Here is a 26,764-nt window from a genome sequence, read left to right on the forward strand (position 1 = left end):
TACTGCTCAGGAAGGAGACACTTCTGTCTATAGAGGTAAATGTACTTTGTGAAATAAATCCTAGACACCAGCAAAGGACCTTGTGAAGATGCTGGAGGGAACAGATACAAAGTATTCTATATCCACAGTTTTAAAACGGTCTTATATCGACATAACCTGAAAGGCTGCTCAGCAAGGGAGAAGGCCTAGCTCAAAAAACCACCATAAAAAAGCAGACTACGCGTTTGCAAATGAAGCCAAATCGGGACAAAGATCATACTTTCTGGAGAAATGTCTTGTTCTGATGAAACAACAATAGAACTCTTGGCCATCAAGACCATCATATGTTTGGAGGAAAAAGGGGAGAGAAGAAACACCATTCCAACGTGAATGCAAGGGGGTGGCAGCGTCAAGATAAAATTATGTGGATGTATTGAAGCAACATCTCAAGGACATCAGTCAGAAAGTTAAAGCTGGTCGCAAATGGGTCTTCCAAATGGACAATGACCAAAGCATACTTACAAAGTTGTGGCAAAATGGCTTAGGCAACAAAGTCAAGTATTGGAGTGGCCATCACAAAACCCTGACCTCAATTCTATAGAACATTAGTGGGCAGAACTAAAAAAGCATGTGCGAGCAAGGAGGCCTACAAAACTGACTCAGTTACACCAGCTCTGGTCAGGAGGAATGGGCCAAATTCAACCCAACTTATTGTTGGGAAGATGTTGGAAGGTACCGAACGTTTAACCAAGTTAAACAATTTAAAGTCAATGCTACCAAATACTAATGAGTGTATGACAACTTCTGACAGGGATTTTGCTAGAATTAAAACTTAGGAATCGTGAAAGACTGAGTTTAAAATGTATTTGGTGTATGTAAACATCCGTATGCAACCGTATCTCACTGGAGAAAACAAACACACCACACCACCACACACACACACACACACACACACACACACACACACACACACACACACCACACACACACACACACAACACACACCCACACACACACAACACACACAAACACACACACACACACACACACACACAGACCACCACACACACACACACACACACACACACCAACACACCACAGACCACACAACACACACACACCCACACACACACACACACACACACAACACACACACACACACACACACACACACACACACACACCAACACACACAACACACACAGACACACACACACACACACACACACACAACACAACACACACACACACCACACACAAAAACACACACACACAAACCACACACCACGAGAAAATCCATAATATTAGATCGGACAAAATTGCTTTTAGTATCTATTAGTTCGGTGTATTAGACTAAGCATAGGGGTGTGATGATGTTGAAATTTGAAGTTGAAATGGTATAGTGGAGGCAGTCTCTATCCGTCTTGAGACACAGCAAAAATCCTCTGAATTTTTCTGACAATCACACAGAGAAACTCTTGGAACACTGGATGAGAAGACAGAGACAAATGTGATGGTACAACCCATACGTCTATAGCTAAAACACACAATGTTTAAAAGGGGTAGAATTCAACACAAATAACCGGCTTTGAAATATGGATGGCTGTCCATCAACATTAGGTCATATTTTACCTGTTGGCAACCAGCATCGCTGACCATTTTCTCAATTGAGAAACCTAGCAATTCTCCATAATTAACATAATTTGATTGCAACAACTGTTGATGCTGAGAATGCAACACAAACCGGTGGTGCAAATGCTCTTTTCAAGATGCTCCACCTTGATCACAACAACTTATGCACCAAGACTATACTTTCAGGGATCATTTCTATAGTGCGTTACTTGAGAAATGTGTGTCTAAAGTGGTAGATCTCGCTATCCATGATGACGATTCAAGATATTCCCGTTCAGAGCATGAATTTGGTGGTTAGAAATGACCTTGCTCATTTTTCTTCCACCTTTGATGACTGTTCCTTGTTCTTCAATGAATGTGGATGAAGGGAATATGTTCTGAGTGGATGATAACCATGTACAATAAAAGCTACTGAAATGTCTCCCAAATCCTTATCGTTAGTAAAAAAAAACCTCTTGAATCAGTCCTGAGACCCCAGCAATAATCTTTTCAGTTTTCTGGCTTTCGTTGATCTCCATGTCCAGCCCTTATATTTTGCTTCAAAATGAGGAGTTTTAAAATGTTCCTTTCAGGACAACCTTTGACCTTCATACGTAGAAGAACCTTGTACTTTCTAACAACGTTTTGGTAGCTTGTGAGCGTCATAGAGCAAAACATGGTACATGTGCATGTTCGATAGAGTCTCAGCTTTTCATAGATAGCTTTTAGTAGTTTGTAATTCAAACCTTTCTGACTCTACAGATGTTTCTGTAAAAAAAAGACCCGGGCCTGGGCACCTTCGGAATCCGTCTTTGTCTCACAAACACAGCTCTATCTCAGCCCCCGTTAATCACACAGACTAACTCTTGGTACCACTGGATGCAGAAGACAGAGACGAATCTGATGGTACAACCCATACGTCTATAGCTAAAACACACAATGTTTAAAAGGGGGTAGAATTCAACACAACTAACCGGCTTTTGAAATATGGATGGCTGTCCATCAACATTAGGTCATATTTTACCTGTTGGCAACCAGCATCGCTGACCATTTTTCTCAATTGAGAAACCCTAGCAATTCTCCATAATTAACATAATTTGATTGCAACAACTGTTGATGCTGAGAATGCAACACAAACCGGTGGTGCAAATGCTCTTTTCAAGATGCTCCACCTTGATCACAACAACTTATGCACCAAAACTATACTTTCAGGGATCATTTCTATAGTGCGTTACTTGAGAAATGTGTGTCTAAAGTGGTAGATCTCGCTATCCATGATGACGATTCAAGATATTCCCGTTCAGAGCATGAATCTGGTGGTTAGAAATGACCTTGCTCATTTTTATTCCACCTTTGATTACTGTTCCTTGTTCTTCAATGAACGTGGATGAAGGGAATATGTTCTGAGTGGATGATAACCATGTACAATAAAAGCTACTGAAATGTCTCCCAAATCCTTATCGTTAGTAAAATAAAACCTCTTGAATCAGTCCTGAGACCCCCAGCAATAATCTTTTCAGTTTTCTGGCTTTCGTTGATCTCCATGTCCAGCCCTTATATTTTGCCTTCAAAATGAGGAGTTTTAAAATGTTCCTTTCAGGACAACCTTTGACCTTCATACGTAGAAGAACCTTGTACTTTCTAACAACTTTTTGGTAGCTTGTCAGCGTCATAGAGCAAAACATGTACCATGTGCATGTTCGATAGAGTCTCAGCTTTTCATAGATAGCTTTTAGTAGTTTGTAATTCAAACCTTTCTGACTCTACAGATGTTTCTTTAAAAAAAGACCCGGGCCTGGGCACCTTCGGAATCCGTCTTTGTCTCACAAACACAGCTCTATCTCAGCCCCCGTTAATCACACAGACTAACTCTTGGTACCACTGGATGCAGAAGACAGAGACGAATCTGATGGTACAACCCATACGTCTATAGCTAAAACACACAAGTTTAAAAGGGGGTAGAATTCAACACAAATAACCGGCTTTGAAATATGGATGGCTGTCCCTCAACATTAGCGTCATATTTTACCTGTTGGCAACCAGCATCGCTGACCATTTTTCTCAATTGAGAAACCTAGCAATTCTCCATAATTAACATAATTTGATTGCAACAAACTGTTGATGCTGAGAATGCAACACAAACCGGTGGTGCAAATGCTCTTTTCAAGATGCTCCACCTTGATCACAACAACTTATGCACCAAACTCTACTTTCAGGGATCATTTCTATAGTGCGTTACTTGAGAAATGTGTGTCTAAAGTGGTAGATCTCGCTATCCATGATGACGATTCAAGATATTCCCGTTCAGAGCATGAATCTGGTGGTTAGAAATGACCTTGCTCATTTTTATTCCACCTTTGATTACTGTTCCTTGTTCTTCAATGAACGTGGATGAAGGGAATATGTTCTGAGTGGATGATAACCATGTACAATAAAAGCTACTGAAATGTCTCCCAAATCCTTATCGTTAGTAAATAAAACCTCTTGAATCAGTCCTGAGACCCCAGCAATAATCTTTTCAGTTTTCTGGCTTTCGTTGATCTCCATGTCCAGCCCTTATATTTTGCTTCAAAATGAGGAGTTTTAAAATTTTCCTTTCAGGACAACCTTTGACCTTCATACGTAGAAGAACCTTGTACTTTCTAACAACTTTTTGGTAGCATGTGAGCGTCATAGAGCAAAACATGTTACATGTGCATGTTCGATAGAGTCTCAGCTTTTCATAGATAGCTTTTAGTAATTTGTAATTCAAACCTTTCTGACTCTACAGATGTTTCTTTAAAAAAAAGACCCGGGCCTGGGCACCTTCGGAATCCGTCTTTGTCTCACAAACACAGCTCTATCTCAGCCCCCGTTAATCACACAGACTAACTCTTGGTACCACTGGATGCAGAAGACAGAGACGAATCTGATGGTACAACCCCATACGTCTATAGCTAAACACACAATGTTTAAAAGGGGGTAGAATTCAACACAATAACCGGCTTTGAAATATGGATGGCTGTCCATCAACATTAGGTCATATTTTACCTGTTGGCAACCAGCATCGCTGACCATTTTTCTCAATTGAGAAACCTAGCAATTCTCCATAATTAACATAATTTGATTGCAACAACTGTTGATGCTGAGAATGCAACACAAACCGCTGGTGCAAATGCTCTTTTCAAGATGCTCCACCTTGATCACAACAACTTATGCACCAAGACTATACTTTCAGGGATCATTTCTATAGTGCGTTACTTGAGAAATTGTGTGTCTAAAGTGGTAGATCTCGCTATCCATGATGACGATTCAAGATATTCCCGTTCAGAGCATGAATCTGGTGGTTAGAAATGACATTGCTCATTTTTTTATTCCACCTTTGATGACTGTTCCTTGTTCTTCAATGAACTTGGATGAAGGGAATATGTTCTGAGTGGATGATAACCATGTACAATAAAAGCTACTGAAATGTCTCCCAAATCCTTATCGTTAGTAAAATAAAACCTCTTGAATCAGTCCTGAGACCCCAGCAATAATCTTTTCAGTTTTCTGGCTTTCGTTGATCTCCATGTCCAGCCCTTATATTTTGCTTCAAAATGAGGAGTTTTAAAATGTTCCTTTCAGGACAACCTTTGACCTTCATACGTAGAAGAACCTTGTACTTTCTAACAACTTTTTGGTAGCATTGTGAGCGTCATAGAGCAAAACATGTTACATGTGCATGTTCGATAGAGTCTCAGCTTTTCATAGATAGCTTTTAGTAGTTGTATTCAAACCTTTCTGACTCTACAGATGTTTCTTTAAAAAAAAGACCCGGGCCTGGGCACCTTCGGAATCCGTCTTTGTCTCACAAACACAGCTCTATCTCAGCCCCCGTTAATCACACAGACTAACTCTTGGTACCACTGGATGCAGAAGACAGAGACGAATCTGATGGTACAACCCATACGTCTATAGCTAAAACACACAATGTTTAAAAGGGGGTAGAATTCAACACAAATAACCGGCTTTGAAATATGGATGGCTGTCCATCAACATTAGGTCATATTTACCTGTTGGCAACCAGCATCGCTGACCATTTTTCTCAATTGAGAAACCTAGCAATTCTCCATAATTAACATAATTTGATTGCAACAACTGTTGATGCTGAGGAATGCAACACAAACCGGTGGTGCAAATGCTCTTTTCAAGATGCTCCACCTTGATCACAACAACTTATGCACCAAAACTATACTTTCAGGGATCATTTCTATAGTGCGTTACTTGAGAAATGTGTGTCTAAAGTGGTAGATCTCGCTATCCATGATGACGATTCAAGATATTCCCGTTCAGAGCATGAATCTGGTGGTTAGAAATGACCTTGCTCATTTTTATTCCACCTTTGATTACTGTTCCTTGTTCTTCAATGAACGTGGATGAAGGGAATATGTTCTGAGTGGATGATAACCATGTACAATAAAAGCTACTGAAATGTCTCCCAAATCCTTATCGTTAGTAAAATAAAACCTCTTGAATCAGTCCTGAGACCCCAGCAATAATCTTTTCAGTTTTCTGGCTTTCGTTGATCTCCATGTCCAGCCCTTATATTTTGCTTCAAAATGAGGAGTTTTAAAATTTTCCTTTCAGGACAACCTTTGACCTTCATACGTAGAAGAACCTTGTACTTTCTAACAACTTTTTGGTAGCATGTGAGCGTCATAGAGCAAAACATGTTACATGTGCATGTTCGATAGAGTCTCAGCTTTTCATAGATAGCTTTTAGTAGTTTGTAATTCAAACCTTTCTGACTCTACAGATGTTTCTTTAAAAAAAAGACCCGGGCCTGGGCACCTTCGGAATCCGTCTTTGTCTCACAAACACAGCTCTATCTCAGCCCCCGTTAATCACACAGACTAACTCTTGGTACCACTGGATGCAGAAGACAGAGACGAATCTGATGGTACAACCCATACGTCTATAGCTAAAACACACAATGTTTAAAAGGGGGTAGAATTCAACACAAATAACCGGCTTTGAAATATGGATGGCTGTCCATCAACATTAGGTCATATTTTACCTGTTGGCAACCAGCATCGCTGACCATTTTTCTCAATTGAGAAACCTAGCAATTCTCCATAATTAACATAATTTGATTGCAACAACTGTTGATGCTGAGAATGCAACACAAACCGGTGGTGCAAATGCTCTTTTCAAGATGCTCCACCTTGATCACAACAACTTATGCACCAAAACTATACTTTCAGGGATCATTTCTATAGTGCGTTACTTGAGAAATGTGTGTCTAAAGTGGTAGATCTCGCTATCCATGATGACGATTCAAGATATTCCCGTTCAGAGCATGAATCTGGTGGTTAGAAATGACCTTGCTCATTTTTATTCCACCTTTGATTACTGTTCCTTGTTCTTCAATGAACGTGGATGAAGGGAATATGTTCTGAGTGGATGATAACCATGTACAATAAAAGCTACTGAAATGTCTCCCAAATCCTTATCGTTAGTAAAATAAACCTTTTGAATCAGTCCTGAGACCCAGCAATAATCTTTTCAGTTTTCTGGCTTTCGTTGATCTCCATGTCCAGCCCTTATATTTTGCTTCAAAATGAGGAGTTTTAAAATTTTCCTTTCAGGACAACCTTTGACCTTCATACGTAGAAGAACCTTGTACTTTCTAACAACTTTTTGGTAGCATGTGAGCGTCATAGAGCAAAACATGTTACATGTGCATGTTCGATAGAGTCTCAGCTTTTCATAGATAGCTTTTAGTAATTTGTAATTCAAACCTTTCTGACTCTACAGATGTTTCTTTAAAAAAAAGACCCGGGCCTGGGCACCTTCGGAATCCGTCTTTGTCTCACAAACACAGCTCTATCTCAGCCCCCGTTAATCACACAGACTAACTCTTGGTACCACTGGATGCAGAAGACAGAGACGAATCTGATGGTACAACCCATACGTCTATAGCTAAAACACACAATGTTTAAAAGGGGGTAGAATTCAACACAAATAACCGGCTTTGAAATATGGATGGCTGTCCATCAACATTAGGTCATATTTTACCTGTTGGCAACCAGCATCGCTGACCATTTTTCTCAATTGAGAAACCTAGCAATTCTCCATAATTAACATAATTTGATTGCAACAACTGTTGATGCTGAGAATGCAACACAAACCGCTGGTGCAAATGCTCTTTTCAAGATGCTCCACCTTGATCACAACAACTTATGCACCAAGACTATACTTTCAGGGATCATTTCTATAGTGCGTTACTTGAGAAATGTGTGTCTAAAGTGGTAGATCTCGCTATCCATGATGACGATTCAAGATATTCCCAGTTCAGAGCATGAATCTGGTGGTTAGAAATGACATTGCTCATTTTTCTTCCACCTTTGATGACTGTTCCTTGTTCTTCAATGAACTTGGATGAAGGGAATATGTTCTGAGTGGATGATAACCATGTACAATAAAAGCTACTGAAATGTCTCCCAAATCCTTATCGTTAGTAAAATAAAACCTCTTGAATCAGTCCTGAGACCCCAGCAATAATCTTTTCAGTTTTCTGGCTTTCGTTGATCTCCATGTCCAGCCCTTATATTTTGCTTCAAAATGAGGAGTTTTAAAATGTTCCTTTCAGGACAACCTTTGACCTTCATACGTAGAAGAACCTTGTACTTTCTAACAACTTTTTGGTAGCTTGTGAGCGTCATAGAGCAAAACATGTTACATGTGCATGTTCGATAGAGTCTCAGCTTTTCATAGATAGCTTTTAGTAGTTTGTAATTCAAACCTTTCTGACTCTACAGATGTTTCTTTAAAAAAAGACCCGGGCCTGGGCACCTTCGGAATCCGTCTTTGTCTCACAAACACAGCTCTATCTCAGCCCCCGTTAATCACACAGACTAACTCTTGGTACCACTGGATGCAGAAGACAGAGACGAATCTGATGGTACAACCCATACGTCTATAGCTAAAACACACAATGTTTAAAAGGGGGTAGAATTCAACACAAATAACCGGCTTTGAAATATGGATGGCTGTCCATCAACATTAGGTCATATTTTACCTGTTGGCAACCAGCATCGCTGACCATTTTTCTCAATTGAGAAACCTAGCAATTCTCCATAATTAACATAATTTGATTGCAACAACTGTTGATGCTGAGAATGCAACACAAACCGCTGGTGCAAATGCTCTTTTCAAGATGCTCCACCTTGATCACAACAACTTATGCACCAAGACTATACTTTCAGGGATCATTTCTATAGTGCGTTACTTGAGAAATGTGTGTCTAAAGTGGTAGATCTCGCTATCCATGATGACGATTCAAGATATTCCCGTTCAGAGCATGAATCTGGTGGTTAGAAATGACATTGCTCATTTTTCTTCCACCTTTGATGACTGTTCCTTGTTCTTCAATGAACTTGGATGAAGGGAATATGTTCTGAGTGGATGATAACCATGTACAATAAAAGCTACTGAAATGTCTCCCAAATCCTTATCGTTAGTAAAATAAAACCTCTTGAATCAGTCCTGAGACCCCAGCAATAATCTTTTCAGTTTTCTGGCTTTCGTTGATCTCCATGTCCAGCCCTTATATTTTGCTTCAAAATGAGGAGTTTTAAAATTTTCCTTTCAGGACAACCTTTGACCTTCATACGTAGAAGAACCTTGTACTTTCTAACAACTTTTTGGTAGCTTGTGAGCGTCATAGAGCAAAACATGTTACATGTGCATGTTCGATAGAGTCTCAGCTTTTCATAGATAGCTTTTAGTAATTTGTAATTCAAACCTTTCTGACTCTACAGATGTTTCTTTAAAAAAAAGACCCGGGCCTGGGCACCTTCGGAATCCGTCTTTGTCTCACAAACACAGCTCTATCTCAGCCCCCGTTAATCACACAGACTAACTCTTGGTAACACTGGATGCAGAAGACAGAGACGAATCTGATGGTACAACCCATACGTCTATAGCTAAAACACACAATGTTTAAAAGGGGGTAGAATTCAACACAAATAACCGGCTTTGAAATATGGATGGCTGTCCATCAACATTAGGTCATATTTTACCTGTTGGCAACCAGCATCGCTGACCATTTTTCTCAATTGAGAAACCTAGCAATTCTCCATAATTAACATAATTTGATTGCAACAACTGTTGATGCTGAGAATGCAACACAAACCGCTGGTGCAAATGCTCTTTTCAAGATGCTCCACCTTGATCACAACAACTTATGCACCAAGACTATACTTTCAGGGATCATTTCTATAGTGCGTTACTTGAGAAATGTGTGTCTAAAGTGGTAGATCTCGCTATCCATGATGACGATTCAAGATATTCCCGTTCAGAGCATGAATCTGGTGGTTAGAAATGACATTGCTCATTTTTCTTCCACCTTTGATGACTGTTCCTTGTTCTTCAATGAACTTGGATGAAGGGAATATGTTCTGAGTGGATGATAACCATGTACAATAAAAGCTACTGAAATGTCTCCCAAATCCTTATCGTTAGTAAAATAAAACCTCTTGAATCAGTCCTGAGACCCCAGCAATAATCTTTTCAGTTTTCTGGCTTTCGTTGATCTCCATGTCCAGCCCTTATATTTTGCTTCAAAATGAGGAGTTTTAAAATTTTCCTTTCAGGACAACCTTTGACCTTCATACGTAGAAGAACCTTGTACTTTCTAACAACTTTTTGGTAGCTTGTGAGCGTCATAGAGCAAAACATGTTACATGTGCATGTTCGATAGAGTCTCAGCTTTTCATAGATAGCTTTTAGTAATTTGTAATTCAAACCTTTCTGACTCTACAGATGTTTCTTTAAAAAAAAGACCCGGGCCTGGGCACCTTCGGAATCCGTCTTTGTCTCACAAACACAGCTCTATCTCAGCCCCCGTTAATCACACAGACTAACTCTTGGTAACACTGGATGCAGAAGACAGAGACGAATCTGATGGTACAACCCATACGTCTATAGCTAAAACACACAATGTTTAAAAGGGGGTAGAATTCAACACAAATAACCGGCTTTGAAATATGGATGGCTGTCCATCAACATTAGGTCATATTTTACCTGTTGGCAACCAGCATCGCTGACCATTTTTCTCAATTGAGAAACCTAGCAATTCTCCATAATTAACATAATTTGATTGCAACAACTGTTGATGCTAATGTTACTTGAGAAATGTGTGTCTAAAGTGGTAGATCTCGCTATCCATGATGACGATTCAAGATATTCCCATTCAGAGCATGAATCTGGTGGCTAGAAATGACCTTGCTCATTTTTCTTCCACCTTTGATGACTGTTCCTTGTTCTTCAATGAACGTGGATGAAGGGAATATGTTCTGAGTGGATGATAACCATGTACAATAAAAGCTACTGAAATGTCTCCCAAATCCTTATCGTTAGTAAAATAAAACCTCTTGAATCAGTCCTGAGACCCCAGCAATAATCTTTTCCGTTTTCTTGTTTTCGTTGATCTCCATGTCCAGCCCTTATATTTTGCTTCAAAATGAGGAGTTTTAAAATTTTCCTTTCAGGACAACCTTTGACCTTCATACGTAGAAGAACCTTGTACTTTCTAACAACTTTTTGGTAGCTTGTGAGCGTCATAGAGCAAATCATGTTACATGTGCATGTTCGATAGAGTCTCAGCTTTTCATAGATAGCTTTTAGTAGTTTGTAATTCAAACCTTTCTGACTCTACAGATGTTTCTGTAAAAAAAGACCCGGGCCTGGGCACCTTCGGAATCCGTCTTTGTCTCACAAACACAGCTCTATCTCAGCCCCCGTTAATCACACAGACTAACTCTTGGTACCACTGGATGCAGAAGACAGAGACGAATCTGATGGTACAACCCATACGTCTATAGCTAAAACACACAATGTTTAAAAGGGGGTAGAATTCAACACAAATAACCGGCTTTGAAATATGGATGGCTGTCCATCAACATTAGGTCATATTTTACCTGTTGGCAACCAGCATCGCTGACCATTTTTCTCAATTGAGAAACCTAGCAATTCTCCATAATTAACATAATTTGATTGCAACAACTGTTGATGCTGAGAATGCAACACAAACCGCTGGTGCAAATGCTCTTTTCAAGATGCTCCACCTTGATCACAACAACTTACGCACCAAGACTATACTTTCAGGGATCATTTCTATAGTGCGTTACTTGAGAAATGTGTGTATAAAGTGGTAGATCTCGCTATCCATGATGACGATTCAAGATATTCCCATTCAGAGCATGAATCTGGTGGCTAGAAATGACCTTGCTCATTTTTCTTCCACCTTTGATGACTGTTCCTTGTTCTTCAATGAATGTGGATGAAGGGAATATGTTCTGAGTGGATGATAACCATGTACAATAAAAGCTACTGAAATGTCTCCCAAATCCTTATCGTTAGTAAAATAAAACCTCTTGAATCAGTCCTGAGACCCCAGCAATAATCTTTTCCGTTTTCTGGCTTTCGTTGATCTCCATGTCCAGCCCTTATATTTTGCTTCAAAATGAGGAGTTTTAAAATTTTCCTTTCAGGACAACCTTTGACCTTCATACGTAGAAGAACCTTGTACTTTCTAACAACGTTTTGGTAGCTTGTGAGCGTCATAGAGCAAAACATGTTACATGTGCATGTTCGATAGAGTCTCAGCTTTTCATAGATAGCTTTTAGTAGTTTGTAATTCAAACCTTTCTGACTCTACAGATGTTTCTTTAAAAAAAAGACCCGGGCCTGGGCACCTTCGGAATCCGTCTTTGTCTCACAAACACAGCTCTATCTCAGCCCCCGTTAATCACACAGACTAACTCTTGGTACCACTGGATGCAGAAGACAGAGACGAATCTGATGGTACAACCCATACGTCTATAGCTAAAACACACAATGTTTAAAAGGGGGTAGAATTCAACACAAATAACCGGCTTTGAAATATGGATGGCTGTCCATCAACATTAGGTCATATTTTACCTGTTGGCAACCAGCATCGCTGACCATTTTTCTCAATTGAGAAACCTAGCAATTCTCCATAATTAACATAATTTGATTGCAACAACTGTTGATGCTGAGAATGCAACACAAACCGCTGGTGCAAATGCTCTTTTCAAGATGCTCCACCTTGATCACAACAACTTATGCACCAAGACTATACTTTCAGGGATCATTTCTATAGTGCGTTACTTGAGAAATGTGTGTCTAAAGTGGTAGATCTCGCTATCCATGATGACGATTCAAGATATTCCCGTTCAGAGCATGAATCTGGTGGTTAGAAATGACATTGCTCATTTTTCTTCCACCTTTGATGACTGTTCCTTGTTCTTCAATGAACTTGGATGAAGGGAATATGTTCTGAGTGGATGATAACCATGTACAATAAAAGCTACTGAAATGTCTCCCAAATCCTTATCGTTAGTAAAATAAAACCTCTTGAATCAGTCCTGAGACCCCAGCAATAATCTTTTCAGTTTTCTGGCTTTCGTTGATCTCCATGTCCAGCCCTTATATTTTGCTTCAAAATTAGGAGTTTTAAAATTTTCCTTTCAGGACAACCTTTGACCTTCATACGTAGAAGAACCTTGTACTTTCTAACAACTTTTTGGTAGCTTGTGAGCGTCATAGAGCAAAACATGTTACATGTGCATGTTCGATAGAGTCTCAGCTTTTCATAGATAGCTTTTAGTAATTTGTAATTCAAACCTTTCTGACTCTACAGATGTTTCTTTAAAAAAAGACCCGGGCCTGGGCACCTTCGGAATCCGTCTTTGTCTCACAAACACAGCTCTATCTCAGCCCCCGTTAATCACACAGACTAACTCTTGGTAACACTGGATGCAGAAGACAGAGACGAATCTGATGGTACAACCCATACGTCTATAGCTAAAACACACAATGTTTAAAAGGGGGTAGAATTCAACACAAATAACCGGCTTTGAAATATGGATGGCTGTCCATCAACATTAGGTCATATTTTACCTGTTGGCAACCAGCATCGCTGACCATTTTTCTCAATTGAGAAACCTAGCAATTCTCCATAATTAACATAATTTGATTGCAACAACTGTTGATGCTAATGTTACTTGAGAAATGTGTGTCTAAAGTGGTAGATCTCGCTATCCATGATGACGATTCAAGATATTCCCATTCAGAGCATGAATCTGGTGGCTAGAAATGACCTTGCTCATTTTTCTTCCACCTTTGATGACTGTTCCTTGTTCTTCAATGAACGTGGATGAAGGGAATATGTTCTGAGTGGATGATAACCATGTACAATAAAAGCTACTGAAATGTCTCCCAAATCCTTATCGTTAGTAAAATAAAACCTCTTGAATCAGTCCTGAGACCCCAGCAATAATCTTTTCCGTTTTCTGGCTTTCGTTGATCTCCATGTCCAGCCCTTATATTTTGCTTCAAAATGAGGAGTTTTAAAATGTTCCTTTCAGGACAACCTTTGACCTTCATACGTAGAAGAACCTTGTACTTTCTAACAACTTTTTGGTAGCTTGTGAGCGTCATAGAGCAAATCATGTTACATGTGCATGTTCGATAGAGTCTCAGCTTTTCATAGATAGCTTTTAGTAGTTTGTAATTCAAACCTTTCTGACTCTACAGATGTTTCTGTAAAAAAAAGACCCGGGCCTGGGCACCTTCGGAATCCGTCTTTGTCTCACAAACACAGCTCTATCTCAGCCCCCGTTAATCACACAGACTAACTCTTGGTACCACTGGATGCAGAAGACAGAGACGAATCTGATGGTACAACCCATACGTCTATAGCTAAAACACACAATGTTTAAAAGGGGGTAGAATTCAACACAAATAACCGGCTTTGAAATATGGATGGCTGTCCATCAACATTAGGTCATATTTTACCTGTTGGCAACCAGCATCGCTGACCATTTTTCTCAATTGAGAAACCTAGCAATTCTCCATAATTAACATAATTTGATTGCAACAACTGTTGATGCTGAGAATGCAACACAAACCGCTGGTGCAAATGCTCTTTTCAAGATGCTCCACCTTGATCACAACAACTTACGCACCAAGACTATACTTTCAGGGATCATTTCTATAGTGCGTTACTTGAGAAATGTGTGTATAAAGTGGTAGATCTCGCTATCCATGATGACGATTCAAGATATTCCCATTCAGAGCATGAATCTGGTGGCTAGAAATGACCTTGCTCATTTTTCTTCCACCTTTGATGACTGTTCCTTGTTCTTCAATGAATGTGGATGAAGGGAATATGTTCTGAGTGGATGATAACCATGTACAATAAAAGCTACTGAAATGTCTCCCAAATCCTTATCGTTAGTAAAATAAAACCTCTTGAATCAGTCCTGAGACCCCAGCAATAATCTTTTCCGTTTTCTGGCTTTCGTTGATCTCCATGTCCAGCCCTTATATTTTGCTTCAAAATGAGGAGTTTTAAAATTTTCCTTTCAGGACAACCTTTGACCTTCATACGTAGAAGAACCTTGTACTTTCTAACAACGTTTTGGTAGCTTGTGAGCGTCATAGAGCAAAACATGTTACATGTGCATGTTCGATAGAGTCTCAGCTTTTCATAGATAGCTTTTAGTAGTTTGTAATTCAAACCTTTCTGACTCTACAGATGTTTCTGTAAAAAAAAGACCCGGGCCTGGGCACCTTCGGAATCCGTCTTTGTCTCACAAACACAGCTCCATCTCAGCCCCCGTTAATCCCACAGACTAACTCTTGGTACCACTGGATGCAGAAGACAGAGACGAATCTGATGGTACAACCCATACGTCTATAGCTAAAACACACAATGTTTAAAAGGGGGTAGAATTCAACACAAATAACCGGCTTTGAAATATGGATGGCTGTCCATCAACATTAGGTCATATTTTACCTGTTGGCAACCAGCATCGCTGACCATTTTTCTCAATTGAGAAACCTAGCAATTCTCCATAATTAACATAATTTGATTGCAACAACTGTTGATGCTAATGTTACTTGAGAAATGTGTGTCTAAAGTGGTAGATCTCGCTATCCATGATGACGATTCAAGATATTCCCATTCAGAGCATGAATCTGGTGGCTAGAAATGACCTTGCTCATTTTTCTTCCACCTTTGATGACTGTTCCTTGTTCTTCAATGAACGTGGATGAAGGGAATATGTTCTGAGTGGATGATAACCATGTACAATAAAAGCTACTGAAATGTCTCCCAAATCCTTATCGTTAGTAAAATAAAACCTCTTGAATCAGTCCTGAGACCCCAGCAATAATCTTTTCCGTTTTCTGGCTTTCGTTGATCTCCATGTCCAGCCCTTATATTTTGCTTCAAAATGAGGAGTTTTAAAATGTTCCTTTCAGGACAACCTTTGACCTTCATACGTAGAAGAACCTTGTACTTTCTAACAACTTTTTGGTAGCTTGTGAGCGTCATAGAGCAAATCATGTTACATGTGCATGTTCGATAGAGTCTCAGCTTTTCATAGATAGCTTTTAGTAGTTTGTAATTCAAACCTTTCTGACTCTACAGATGTTTCTGTAAAAAAAAGACCCGGGCCTGGGCACCTTCGGAATCCGTCTTTGTCTCACAAACACAGCTCTATCTCAGCCCCCGTTAATCACACAGACTAACTCTTGGTACCACTGGATGCAGAAGACAGAGACGAATCTGGTGGTACAACCCATACGTCTATAGCTAAAACACACAATGTTTAAAAGGGGGTAGAATTCAACACAAATAACCGGCTTTGAAATATGGATGGCTGTCCATCAACATTAGGTCATATTTTACCTGTTGGCAACCAGCATCGCTGACCATTTTTCTCAATTGAGAAACCTAGCAATTCTCCATAATTAACATAATTTGATTGCAACAACTGTTGATGCTAATGTTACTTGAGAAATGTGTGTCTAAAGTGGTAGATCTCGCTATCCATGATGACGATTCAAGATATTCCCATTCAGAGCATGAATCTGGTGGCTAGAAATGACCTTGCTCATTTTTCTTCCACCTTTGATGACTGTTCCTTGTTCTTCAATGAACGTGGATGAAGGGAATATGTTCTGAGTGGATGATAACCATGTACAATAAAAGCTACTGAAATGTCTCCCAAATCCTTATCGTTAGTAAAATAAAACCTCTTGAATCAGTCCTGAGACCCCAGCAATAATCTTTTCCGTTTTCTGGCTTTCGTTGATCTCCATGTCCAGCCCTTATATTTTGCTTCAAAATGAGGAGTTTTAAAATGTTCCTTTCAGGACAACCTTTGACCTTCATACGTAGAAGAACCTTGTACTTTCTAACAACTTTTTGGTAGCTTGTGAGCGTCATAGAGCAAATCATGTTACATGTGCATGTTCGATAGAGTCTCAGCTTTTCATAGATAGCTTTTAGTAGTTTGTAATTCAAACCTTTCTGACTCTACAGATGTTTCTGTAAAAAAAAGACCCGGGCCTGGGCACCTTCGGAATCCGTCTTTGTCTCACAAACACAGCTCTATCTCAGCCCCCGTTAATCACACAGACTAACTCTTGGTACCACTGGATGCAGAAGACAGAGACGAATCTGATGGTACAACCCATACGTCTATAGCTAAAACACACAATGTTTAAAAGGGGGTAGAATTCAACACAAATAACCGGCTTTGAAATATGGATGGCTGTCCATCAACATTAGGTCATATTTTACCTGTTGGCAACCAGCATCACTGACCATTTTTCTCAATTGAGAAACCTAGCAATTCTCCATAATTAACATAATTTGATTGCAACAACTGTTGATGCTGAGAATGCAACACAAACCGCTGGTGCAAATGCTCTTTTCAAGATGCTCCACCTTGATCACAACAACTTATGCACCAAGACTATACTTTCAGGGATCATTTCTATAGTGCGTTACTTGAGAAATGTGTGTATAAAGTGGTAGATCTCGCTATCCATGATGACGATTCAAGATATTCCCGTTCAGAGCATGAATCTGGTGGTTAGAAATGACATTGCTCATTTTTCTTCCACCTTTGATGACTGTTCCTTGTTCTTCAATGAACTTGGATGAAGGGAATATGTTCTGAGTGGATGATAACCATGTACAATAAAAGCTACTGAAATGTCTCCCAAATCCTTATCGTTAGTAAAATAAAACCTCTTGAATCAGTCCTGAGACCCCAGCAATAATCTTTTCAGTTTTCTGGCTTTCGTTGATCTCCATGTCCAGCCCTTATATTTTGCTTCAAAATGAGGAGTTTTAAAATGTTCCTTTCAGGACAACCTTTGACCTTCATACGTAGAAGAACCTTGTAATTTCTAACAACTTTTTGGTAGCTTGTGAGCGTCATAGAGCAAAACATGTTACATGTGCATGTTCGATAGAGTCTCAGCTTTTCATAGATAGCTTTTAGTAGTTTGTAATTCAAACCTTTCTGACTCTACAGATGTTTCTTTAAAAAAAAGACCCGGGCCTGGGCACCTTCGGAATCCGTCTTTGTCTCACAAACACAGCTCTATCTCAGCCCCCGTTAATCACACAGACTAACTCTTGGTACCACTGGATGCAGAAGACAGAGACGAATCTGATGGTACAACCCATACGTCTATAGCTAAAACACACAATGTTTAAAAGGGGGTAGAATTCAACACAAATAACCGGCTTTGAAATATGGATGGCTGTCCATCAACATTAGGTCATATTTTACCTGTTGGCAACCAGCATCGCTGACCATTTTTCTCAATTGAGAAACCTAGCAATTCTCCATAATTAACATAATTTGATTGCAACAACTGTTGATGCTGAGAATGCAACACAAACCGCTGGTGCAAATGCTCTTTTCAAGATGCTCCACCTTGATCACAACAACTTATGCACCAAGACTATACTTTCAGGGATCATTTCTATAGTGCGTTACTTGAGAAATGTGTGTCTAAAGTGGTAGATCTCGCTATCCATGATGACGATTCAAGATATTCCCGTTCAGAGCATGAATCTGGTGGTTAGAAATGACATTGCTCATTTTTCTTCCACCTTTGATGACTGTTCCTTGTTCTTCAATGAACTTGGATGAAGGGAATATGTTCTGAGTGGATGATAACCATGTACAATAAAAGCTACTGAAATGTCTCCCAAATCCTTATCGTTAGTAAAATAAAACCTCTTGAATCAGTCCTGAGACCCCAGCAATAATCTTTTCAGTTTTCTGGCTTTCGTTGATCTCCATGTCCAGCCCTTATATTTTGCTTCAAAATGAGGAGTTTTAAAATTTTCCTTTCAGGACAACCTTTGACCTTCATACGTAGAAGAACCTTGTACTTTCTAACAACTTTTTGGTAGCTTGTGAGCGTCATAGAGCAAAACATGTTACATGTGCATGTTCGATAGAGTCTCAGCTTTTCATAGATAGCTTTTAGTAATTTGTAATTCAAACCTTTCTGACTCTACAGATGTTTCTTTAAAAAAAAGACCCGGGCCTGGGCACCTTCGGAATCCGTCTTTGTCTCACAAACACAGCTCTATCTCAGCCCCCGTTAATCACACAGACTAACTCTTGGTAACACTGGATGCAGAAGACAGAGACGAATCTGATGGTACAACCCATACGTCTATAGCTAAAACACACAATGTTTAAAAGGGGGTAGAATTCAACACAAATAACCGGCTTTGAAATATGGATGGCTGTCCATCAACATTAGGTCATATTTTACCTGTTGGCAACCAGCATCGCTGACCATTTTTCTCAATTGAGAAACCTAGCAATTCTCCATAATTAACATAATTTGATTGCAACAACTGTTGATGCTAATGTTACTTGAGAAATGTGTGTCTAAAGTGGTAGATCTCGCTATCCATGATGACGATTCAAGATATTCCCATTCAGAGCATGAATCTGGTGGCTAGAAATGACCTTGCTCATTTTTCTTCCACCTTTGATGACTGTTCCTTGTTCTTCAATGAACGTGGATGAAGGGAATATGTTCTGAGTGGATGATAACCATGTACAATAAAAGCTACTGAAATGTCTCCCAAATCCTTATCGTTAGTAAAATAAAACCTCTTGAATCAGTCCTGAGACCCCAGCAATAATCTTTTCAGTTTTCTGGCTTTCGTTGATCTCCATGTCCAGCCCTTATATTTTGCTTCAAAATGAGGAGTTTTAAAATTTTCCTTTCAGGACAACCTTTGACCTTCATACGTAGAAGAACCTTGTACTTTCTAACAACTTTTTGGTAGCATGTGAGCGTCATAGAGCAAAACATGTTACATGTGCATGTTCGATAGAGTCTCAGCTTTTCATAGATAGCTTTTAGTAATTTGTAATTCAAACCTTTCTGACTCTACAGATATTTCTTTAAAAAAAAGACCCGGGCCTGGGCACCTTCGGAATCCGTCTTTGTCTCACAAACACAGCTCTATCTCAGCCCCCGTTAATCACACAGACTAACTCTTGGTACCACTGGATGCAGAAGACAGAGACGAATCTGATGGTACAACCCATACGTCTATAGCTAAAACACACAATGTTTAAAAGGGGGTAGAATTCAACACAAATAACCGGCTTTGAAATATGGATGGCTGTCCATCAACATTAGGTCATATTTTACCTGTTGGCAACCAGCATCGCTGACCATTTTTCTCAATTGAGAAACCTAGCAATTCTCCATAATTAACATAATTTGATTGCAACAACTGTTGATGCTAATGTTACTTGAGAAATGTGTGTCTAAAGTGGTAGATCTCGCTATCCATGATGACGATTCAAGATATTCCCATTCAGAGCATGAATCTGGTGGCTAGAAATGACCTTGCTCATTTTTCTTCCACCTTTGATGACTGTTCCTTGTTCTTCAATGAACGTGGATGAAGGGAATATGTTCTGAGTGGATGATAACCATGTACAATAAAAGCTACTGAAATGTCTCCCAAATCCTTATCGTTAGTAAAATAAAACCTCTTGAATCAGTCCTGAGACCCCAGCAATAATCTTTTCCGTTTTCTGGCTTTCGTTGATCTCCATGTCCAGCCCTTATATTTTGCTTCAAAATGAGGAGTTTTAAAATGTTCCTTTCAGGACAACCTTTGACCTTCATACGTAGAAGAACCTTGTACTTTCTAACAACTTTTTGGTAGCTTGTGAGCGTCATAGAGCAAATCATGTTACATGTGCATGTTCGATAGAGTCTCAGCTTTTCATAGATAGCTTTTAGTAGTTTGTAATTCAAACCTTTCTGACTCTACAGATGTTTCTGTAAAAAAAAGACCCGGGCCTGGGCACCTTCGGAATCCGTCTTTGTCTCACAAACACAGCTCTATCTCAGCCCCCGTTAATCACACAGACTAACTCTTGGTACCACTGGATGCAGAAGACAGAGACGAATCTGATGGTACAACCCATACGTCTATAGCTAAAACACACAATGTTTAAAAGGGGGTAGAATTCAACACAAATAACCGGCTTTGAAATATGGATGGCTGTCCATCAACATTAGGTCATATTTTACCTGTTGGCAACCAGCATCACTGACCATTTTTCTCAATTGAGAAACCTAGCAATTCTCCATAATTAACATAATTTGATTGCAACAACTGTTGATGCTGAGAATGCAACACAAACCGCTGGTGCAAATGCTCTTTTCAAGATGCTCCACCTTGATCACAACAACTTATGCACCAAGACTATACTTTCAGGGATCATTTCTATAGTGCGTTACTTGAGAAATGTGTGTATAAAGTGGTAGATCTCGCTATCCATGATGACGATTCAAGATATTCCCGTTCAGAGCATGAATCTGGTGGTTAGAAATGACATTGCTCATTTTTCTTCCACCTTTGATGACTGTTCCTTGTTCTTCAATGAACTTGGATGAAGGGAATATGTTCTGAGTGGATGATAACCATGTACAATAAAAGCTACTGAAATGTCTCCCAAATCCTTATCGTTAGTAAAATAAAACCTCTTGAATCAGTCCTGAGACCCCAGCAATAATCTTTTCAGTTTTCTGGCTTTCGTTGATCTCCATGTCCAGCCCTTATATTTTGCTTCAAAATGAGGAGTTTTAAAATGTTCCTTTCAGGACAACCTTTGACCTTCATACGTAGAAGAACCTTGTAATTTCTAACAACTTTTTGGTAGCTTGTGAGCGTCATAGAGCAAAACATGTTACATGTGCATGTTCGATAGAGTCTCAGCTTTTCATAGATAGCTTTTAGTAGTTTGTAATTCAAACCTTTCTGACTCTACAGATGTTTCTTTAAAAAAAAGACCCGGGCCTGGGCACCTTCGGAATCCGTCTTTGTCTCACAAACACAGCTCTATCTCAGCCCCCGTTAATCACACAGACTAACTCTTGGTACCACTGGATGCAGAAGACAGAGACGAATCTGATGGTACAACCCATACGTCTATAGCTAAAACACACAATGTTTAAAAGGGGGTAGAATTCAACACAAATAACCGGCTTTGAAATATGGATGGCTGTCCATCAACATTAGGTCATATTTTACCTGTTGGCAACCAGCATCGCTGACCATTTTTCTCAATTGAGAAACCTAGCAATTCTCCATAATTAACATAATTTGATTGCAACAACTGTTGATGCTGAGAATGCAACACAAACCGCTGGTGCAAATGCTCTTTTCAAGATGCTCCACCTTGATCACAACAACTTATGCACCAAGACTATACTTTCAGGGATCATTTCTATAGTGCGTTACTTGAGAAATGTGTGTCTAAAGTGGTAGATCTCGCTATCCATGATGACGATTCAAGATATTCCCGTTCAGAGCATGAATCTGGTGGTTAGAAATGACATTGCTCATTTTTCTTCCACCTTTGATGACTGTTCCTTGTTCTTCAATGAACTTGGATGAAGGGAATATGTTCTGAGTGGATGATAACCATGTACAATAAAAGCTACTGAAATGTCTCCCAAATCCTTATCGTTAGTAAAATAAAACCTCTTGAATCAGTCCTGAGACCCCAGCAATAATCTTTTCAGTTTTCTGGCTTTCGTTGATCTCCATGTCCAGCCCTTATATTTTGCTTCAAAATGAGGAGTTTTAAAATTTTCCTTTCAGGACAACCTTTGACCTTCATACGTAGAAGAACCTTGTACTTTCTAACAACTTTTTGGTAGCTTGTGAGCGTCATAGAGCAAAACATGTTACATGTGCATGTTCGATAGAGTCTCAGCTTTTCATAGATAGCTTTTAGTAATTTGTAATTCAAACCTTTCTGACTCTACAGATGTTTCTTTAAAAAAAAGACCCGGGCCTGGGCACCTTCGGAATCCGTCTTTGTCTCACAAACACAGCTCTATCTCAGCCCCCGTTAATCACACAGACTAACTCTTGGTAACACTGGATGCAGAAGACAGAGACGAATCTGATGGTACAACCCATACGTCTATAGCTAAAACACACAATGTTTAAAAGGGGGTAGAATTCAACACAAATAACCGGCTTTGAAATATGGATGGCTGTCCATCAACATTAGGTCATATTTTACCTGTTGGCAACCAGCATCGCTGACCATTTTTCTCAATTGAGAAACCTAGCAATTCTCCATAATTAACATAATTTGATTGCAACAACTGTTGATGCTAATGTTACTTGAGAAATGTGTGTCTAAAGTGGTAGATCTCGCTATCCATGATGACGATTCAAGATATTCCCATTCAGAGCATGAATCTGGTGGCTAGAAATGACCTTGCTCATTTTTCTTCCACCTTTGATGACTGTTCCTTGTTCTTCAATGAACGTGGATGAAGGGAATATGTTCTGAGTGGATGATAACCATGTACAATAAAAGCTACTGAAATGTCTCCCAAATCCTTATCGTTAGTAAAATAAAACCTCTTGAATCAGTCCTGAGACCCCAGCAATAATCTTTTCAGTTTTCTGGCTTTCGTTGATCTCCATGTCCAGCCCTTATATTTTGCTTCAAAATGAGGAGTTTTAAAATTTTCCTTTCAGGACAACCTTTGACCTTCATACGTAGAAGAACCTTGTACTTTCTAACAACTTTTTGGTAGCATGTGAGCGTCATAGAGCAAAACATGTTACATGTGCATGTTCGATAGAGTCTCAGCTTTTCATAGATAGCTTTTAGTAATTTGTAATTCAAACCTTTCTGACTCTACAGATATTTCTTTAAAAAAAAGACCCGGGCCTGGGCACCTTCGGAATCCGTCTTTGTCTCACAAACACAGCTCTATCTCAGCCCCCGTTAATCACACAGACTAACTCTTGGTACCACTGGATGCAGAAGACAGAGACGAATCTGATGGTACAACCCATACGTCTATAGCTAAAACACACAATGTTTAAAAGGGGGTAGAATTCAACACAAATAACCGGCTTTGAAATATGGATGGCTGTCCATCAACATTAGGTCATATTTTACCTGTTGGCAACCAGCATCGCTGACCATTTTTCTCAATTGAGAAACCTAGCAATTCTCCATAATTAACATAATTTGATTGCAACAACTGTTGATGCTAATGTTACTTGAGAAATGTGTGTCTAAAGTGGTAGATCTCGCTATCCATGATGACGATTCAAGATATTCCCATTCAGAGCATGAATCTGGTGGCTAGAAATGACCTTGCTCATTTTTCTTCCACCTTTGATGACTGTTCCTTGTTCTTCAATGAACGTGGATGAAGGGAATATGTTCTGAGTGGATGATAACCATGTACAATAAAAGCTACTGAAATGTCTCCCAAATCCTTATCGTTAGTAAAATAAAACCTCTTGAATCAGTCCTGAGACCCCAGCAATAATCTTTTCCGTTTTCTGGCTTTCGTTGATCTCCATGTCCAGCCCTTATATTTTGCTTCAAAATGAGGAGTTTTAAAATGTTCCTTTCAGGACAACCTTTGACCTTCATACGTAGAAGAACCTTGTACTTTCTAACAACTTTTTGGTAGCTTGTGAGCGTCATAGAGCAAATCATGTTACATGTGCATGTTCGATAGAGTCTCAGCTTTTCATAGATAGCTTTTAGTAGTTTGTAATTCAAACCTTTCTGACTCTACAGATGTTTCTGTAAAAAAAAGACCCGGGCCTGGGCACCTTCGGAATCCGTCTTTGTCTCACAAACACAGCTCTATCTCAGCCCCCGTTAATCACACAGACTAACTCTTGGTACCACTGGATGCAGAAGACAGAGACGAATCTGATGGTACAACCCATACGTCTATAGCTAAAACACACAATGTTTAAAAGGGGGTAGAATTCAACACAAATAACCGGCTTTGAAATATGGATGGCTGTCCATCAACATTAGGTCATATTTTACCTGTTGGCAACCAGCATCACTGACCATTTTTCTCAATTGAGAAACCTAGCAATTCTCCATAATTAACATAATTTGATTGCAACAACTGTTGATGCTGAGAATGCAACACAAACCGCTGGTGCAAATGCTCTTTTCAAGATGCTCCACCTTGATCACAACAACTTATGCACCAAGACTATACTTTCAGGGATCATTTCTATAGTGCGTTACTTGAGAAATGTGTGTATAAAGTGGTAGATCTCGCTATCCATGATGACGATTCAAGATATTCCCGTTCAGAGCATGAATCTGGTGGTTAGAAATGACATTGCTCATTTTTCTTCCACCTTTGATGACTGTTCCTTGTTCTTCAATGAACTTGGATGAAGGGAATATGTTCTGAGTGGATGATAACCATGTACAATAAAAGCTACTGAAATGTCTCCCAAATCCTTATCGTTAGTAAAATAAAACCTCTTGAATCAGTCCTGAGACCCCAGCAATAATCTTTTCAGTTTTCTGGCTTTCGTTGATCTCCATGTCCAGCCCTTATATTTTGCTTCAAAATGAGGAGTTTTAAAATGTTCCTTTCAGGACAACCTTTGACCTTCATACGTAGAAGAACCTTGTAATTTCTAACAACTTTTTGGTAGCTTGTGAGCGTCATAGAGCAAAACATGTTACATGTGCATGTTCGATAGAGTCTCAGCTTTTCATAGATAGCTTTTAGTAGTTTGTAATTCAAACCTTTCTGACTCTACAGATGTTTCTTTAAAAAAAAGACCCGGGCCTGGGCACCTTCGGAATCCGTCTTTGTCTCACAAACACAGCTCTATCTCAGCCCCCGTTAATCACACAGACTAACTCTTGGTACCACTGGATGCAGAAGACAGAGACGAATCTGATGGTACAACCCATACGTCTATAGCTAAAACACACAATGTTTAAAAGGGGGTAGAATTCAACACAAATAACCGGCTTTGAAATATGGATGGCTGTCCATCAACATTAGGTCATATTTTACCTGTTGGCAACCAGCATCGCTGACCATTTTTCTCAATTGAGAAACCTAGCAATTCTCCATAATTAACATAATTTGATTGCAACAACTGTTGATGCTGAGAATGCAACACAAACCGCTGGTGCAAATGCTCTTTTCAAGATGCTCCACCTTGATCACAACAACTTATGCACCAAGACTATACTTTCAGGGATCATTTCTATAGTGCGTTACTTGAGAAATGTGTGTCTAAAGTGGTAGATCTCGCTATCCATGATGACGATTCAAGATATTCCCGTTCAGAGCATGAATCTGGTGGTTAGAAATGACATTGCTCATTTTTCTTCCACCTTTGATGACTGTTCCTTGTTCTTCAATGAACTTGGATGAAGGGAATATGTTCTGAGTGGATGATAACCATGTACAATAAAAGCTACTGAAATGTCTCCCAAATCCTTATCGTTAGTAAAATAAAACCTCTTGAATCAGTCCTGAGACCCCAGCAATAATCTTTTCAGTTTTCTGGCTTTCGTTGATCTCCATGTCCAGCCCTTATATTTTGCTTCAAAATGAGGAGTTTTAAAATTTTCCTTTCAGGACAACCTTTGACCTTCATACGTAGAAGAACCTTGTACTTTCTAACAACTTTTTGGTAGCTTGTGAGCGTCATAGAGCAAAACATGTTACATGTGCATGTTCGATAGAGTCTCAGCTTTTCATAGATAGCTTTTAGTAATTTGTAATTCAAACCTTTCTGACTCTACAGATGTTTCTTTAAAAAAAAGACCCGGGCCTGGGCACCTTCGGAATCCGTCTTTGTCTCACAAACACAGCTCTATCTCAGCCCCCGTTAATCACACAGACTAACTCTTGGTAACACTGGATGCAGAAGACAGAGACGAATCTGATGGTACAACCCATACGTCTATAGCTAAAACACACAATGTTTAAA

At 39.4% G+C, this 26,764-nt stretch overlaps 26 non-coding genes across 26 annotated transcripts; all 26 read left to right on the forward strand.

Annotated features, from left to right (window-relative positions):
• Positions 1-1,781: 1,781 nt before the first annotated feature.
• LOC118952809 lies at positions 1,782-1,997 on the forward strand. Its single transcript, XR_005043740.1, has one exon. It is a non-coding gene; the product is annotated as a small nucleolar RNA U3 (small nucleolar RNA).
• A 789-nt stretch (positions 1,998-2,786) lies between these two features.
• Positions 2,787-3,002, forward strand: LOC118952826. Its single transcript, XR_005043757.1, has one exon. It is a non-coding gene; the product is annotated as a small nucleolar RNA U3 (small nucleolar RNA).
• A 788-nt stretch (positions 3,003-3,790) lies between these two features.
• On the forward strand, positions 3,791-4,006 carry LOC118952830. The gene has a single exon (XR_005043761.1). It is a non-coding gene; the product is annotated as a small nucleolar RNA U3 (small nucleolar RNA).
• Positions 4,007-4,791: 785 nt separating this feature from the next.
• Positions 4,792-5,010, forward strand: LOC118952811. Its single transcript, XR_005043742.1, has one exon. It is a non-coding gene; the product is annotated as a small nucleolar RNA U3 (small nucleolar RNA).
• A 786-nt stretch (positions 5,011-5,796) lies between these two features.
• Positions 5,797-6,012, forward strand: LOC118952827. Its single transcript, XR_005043758.1, has one exon. It is a non-coding gene; the product is annotated as a small nucleolar RNA U3 (small nucleolar RNA).
• A 787-nt stretch (positions 6,013-6,799) lies between these two features.
• Positions 6,800-7,015, forward strand: LOC118952828. Its single transcript, XR_005043759.1, has one exon. It is a non-coding gene; the product is annotated as a small nucleolar RNA U3 (small nucleolar RNA).
• A 785-nt stretch (positions 7,016-7,800) lies between these two features.
• LOC118952932 lies at positions 7,801-8,017 on the forward strand. The gene has a single exon (XR_005043862.1). It is a non-coding gene; the product is annotated as a small nucleolar RNA U3 (small nucleolar RNA).
• A 786-nt stretch (positions 8,018-8,803) lies between these two features.
• On the forward strand, positions 8,804-9,019 carry LOC118952820. The gene has a single exon (XR_005043751.1). It is a non-coding gene; the product is annotated as a small nucleolar RNA U3 (small nucleolar RNA).
• A 787-nt stretch (positions 9,020-9,806) lies between these two features.
• Positions 9,807-10,022, forward strand: LOC118952831. The gene has a single exon (XR_005043762.1). It is a non-coding gene; the product is annotated as a small nucleolar RNA U3 (small nucleolar RNA).
• Positions 10,023-10,700: 678 nt separating this feature from the next.
• Positions 10,701-10,919, forward strand: LOC118952834. The gene has a single exon (XR_005043764.1). It is a non-coding gene; the product is annotated as a small nucleolar RNA U3 (small nucleolar RNA).
• A 786-nt stretch (positions 10,920-11,705) lies between these two features.
• On the forward strand, positions 11,706-11,921 carry LOC118952933. Its single transcript, XR_005043863.1, has one exon. It is a non-coding gene; the product is annotated as a small nucleolar RNA U3 (small nucleolar RNA).
• A 787-nt stretch (positions 11,922-12,708) lies between these two features.
• On the forward strand, positions 12,709-12,924 carry LOC118952842. The gene has a single exon (XR_005043772.1). It is a non-coding gene; the product is annotated as a small nucleolar RNA U3 (small nucleolar RNA).
• Positions 12,925-13,601: 677 nt separating this feature from the next.
• On the forward strand, positions 13,602-13,820 carry LOC118952835. The gene has a single exon (XR_005043765.1). It is a non-coding gene; the product is annotated as a small nucleolar RNA U3 (small nucleolar RNA).
• A 787-nt stretch (positions 13,821-14,607) lies between these two features.
• On the forward strand, positions 14,608-14,823 carry LOC118952934. The gene has a single exon (XR_005043864.1). It is a non-coding gene; the product is annotated as a small nucleolar RNA U3 (small nucleolar RNA).
• Positions 14,824-15,501: 678 nt separating this feature from the next.
• Positions 15,502-15,720, forward strand: LOC118952836. Its single transcript, XR_005043766.1, has one exon. It is a non-coding gene; the product is annotated as a small nucleolar RNA U3 (small nucleolar RNA).
• Positions 15,721-16,398: 678 nt separating this feature from the next.
• On the forward strand, positions 16,399-16,617 carry LOC118952837. Its single transcript, XR_005043767.1, has one exon. It is a non-coding gene; the product is annotated as a small nucleolar RNA U3 (small nucleolar RNA).
• A 787-nt stretch (positions 16,618-17,404) lies between these two features.
• LOC118952928 lies at positions 17,405-17,620 on the forward strand. Its single transcript, XR_005043858.1, has one exon. It is a non-coding gene; the product is annotated as a small nucleolar RNA U3 (small nucleolar RNA).
• A 787-nt stretch (positions 17,621-18,407) lies between these two features.
• LOC118952853 lies at positions 18,408-18,623 on the forward strand. The gene has a single exon (XR_005043783.1). It is a non-coding gene; the product is annotated as a small nucleolar RNA U3 (small nucleolar RNA).
• A 678-nt stretch (positions 18,624-19,301) lies between these two features.
• LOC118952838 lies at positions 19,302-19,520 on the forward strand. Its single transcript, XR_005043768.1, has one exon. It is a non-coding gene; the product is annotated as a small nucleolar RNA U3 (small nucleolar RNA).
• Positions 19,521-20,198: 678 nt separating this feature from the next.
• On the forward strand, positions 20,199-20,417 carry LOC118952839. Its single transcript, XR_005043769.1, has one exon. It is a non-coding gene; the product is annotated as a small nucleolar RNA U3 (small nucleolar RNA).
• Positions 20,418-21,204: 787 nt separating this feature from the next.
• Positions 21,205-21,420, forward strand: LOC118952930. Its single transcript, XR_005043860.1, has one exon. It is a non-coding gene; the product is annotated as a small nucleolar RNA U3 (small nucleolar RNA).
• A 787-nt stretch (positions 21,421-22,207) lies between these two features.
• LOC118952864 lies at positions 22,208-22,423 on the forward strand. The gene has a single exon (XR_005043794.1). It is a non-coding gene; the product is annotated as a small nucleolar RNA U3 (small nucleolar RNA).
• A 678-nt stretch (positions 22,424-23,101) lies between these two features.
• On the forward strand, positions 23,102-23,320 carry LOC118952840. The gene has a single exon (XR_005043770.1). It is a non-coding gene; the product is annotated as a small nucleolar RNA U3 (small nucleolar RNA).
• Positions 23,321-23,998: 678 nt separating this feature from the next.
• LOC118952841 lies at positions 23,999-24,217 on the forward strand. Its single transcript, XR_005043771.1, has one exon. It is a non-coding gene; the product is annotated as a small nucleolar RNA U3 (small nucleolar RNA).
• A 787-nt stretch (positions 24,218-25,004) lies between these two features.
• LOC118952931 lies at positions 25,005-25,220 on the forward strand. The gene has a single exon (XR_005043861.1). It is a non-coding gene; the product is annotated as a small nucleolar RNA U3 (small nucleolar RNA).
• Positions 25,221-26,007: 787 nt separating this feature from the next.
• Positions 26,008-26,223, forward strand: LOC118952875. Its single transcript, XR_005043805.1, has one exon. It is a non-coding gene; the product is annotated as a small nucleolar RNA U3 (small nucleolar RNA).
• The last annotated feature ends 541 nt before the right edge of the window (positions 26,224-26,764 follow it).

The sequence above is a fragment of the Oncorhynchus mykiss genome, unplaced genomic scaffold (assembly GCF_013265735.2).
Source record: "Oncorhynchus mykiss isolate Arlee unplaced genomic scaffold, USDA_OmykA_1.1 un_scaffold_358, whole genome shotgun sequence".
Classification (NCBI taxonomy): domain Eukaryota; kingdom Metazoa; phylum Chordata; class Actinopteri; order Salmoniformes; family Salmonidae; genus Oncorhynchus; species Oncorhynchus mykiss.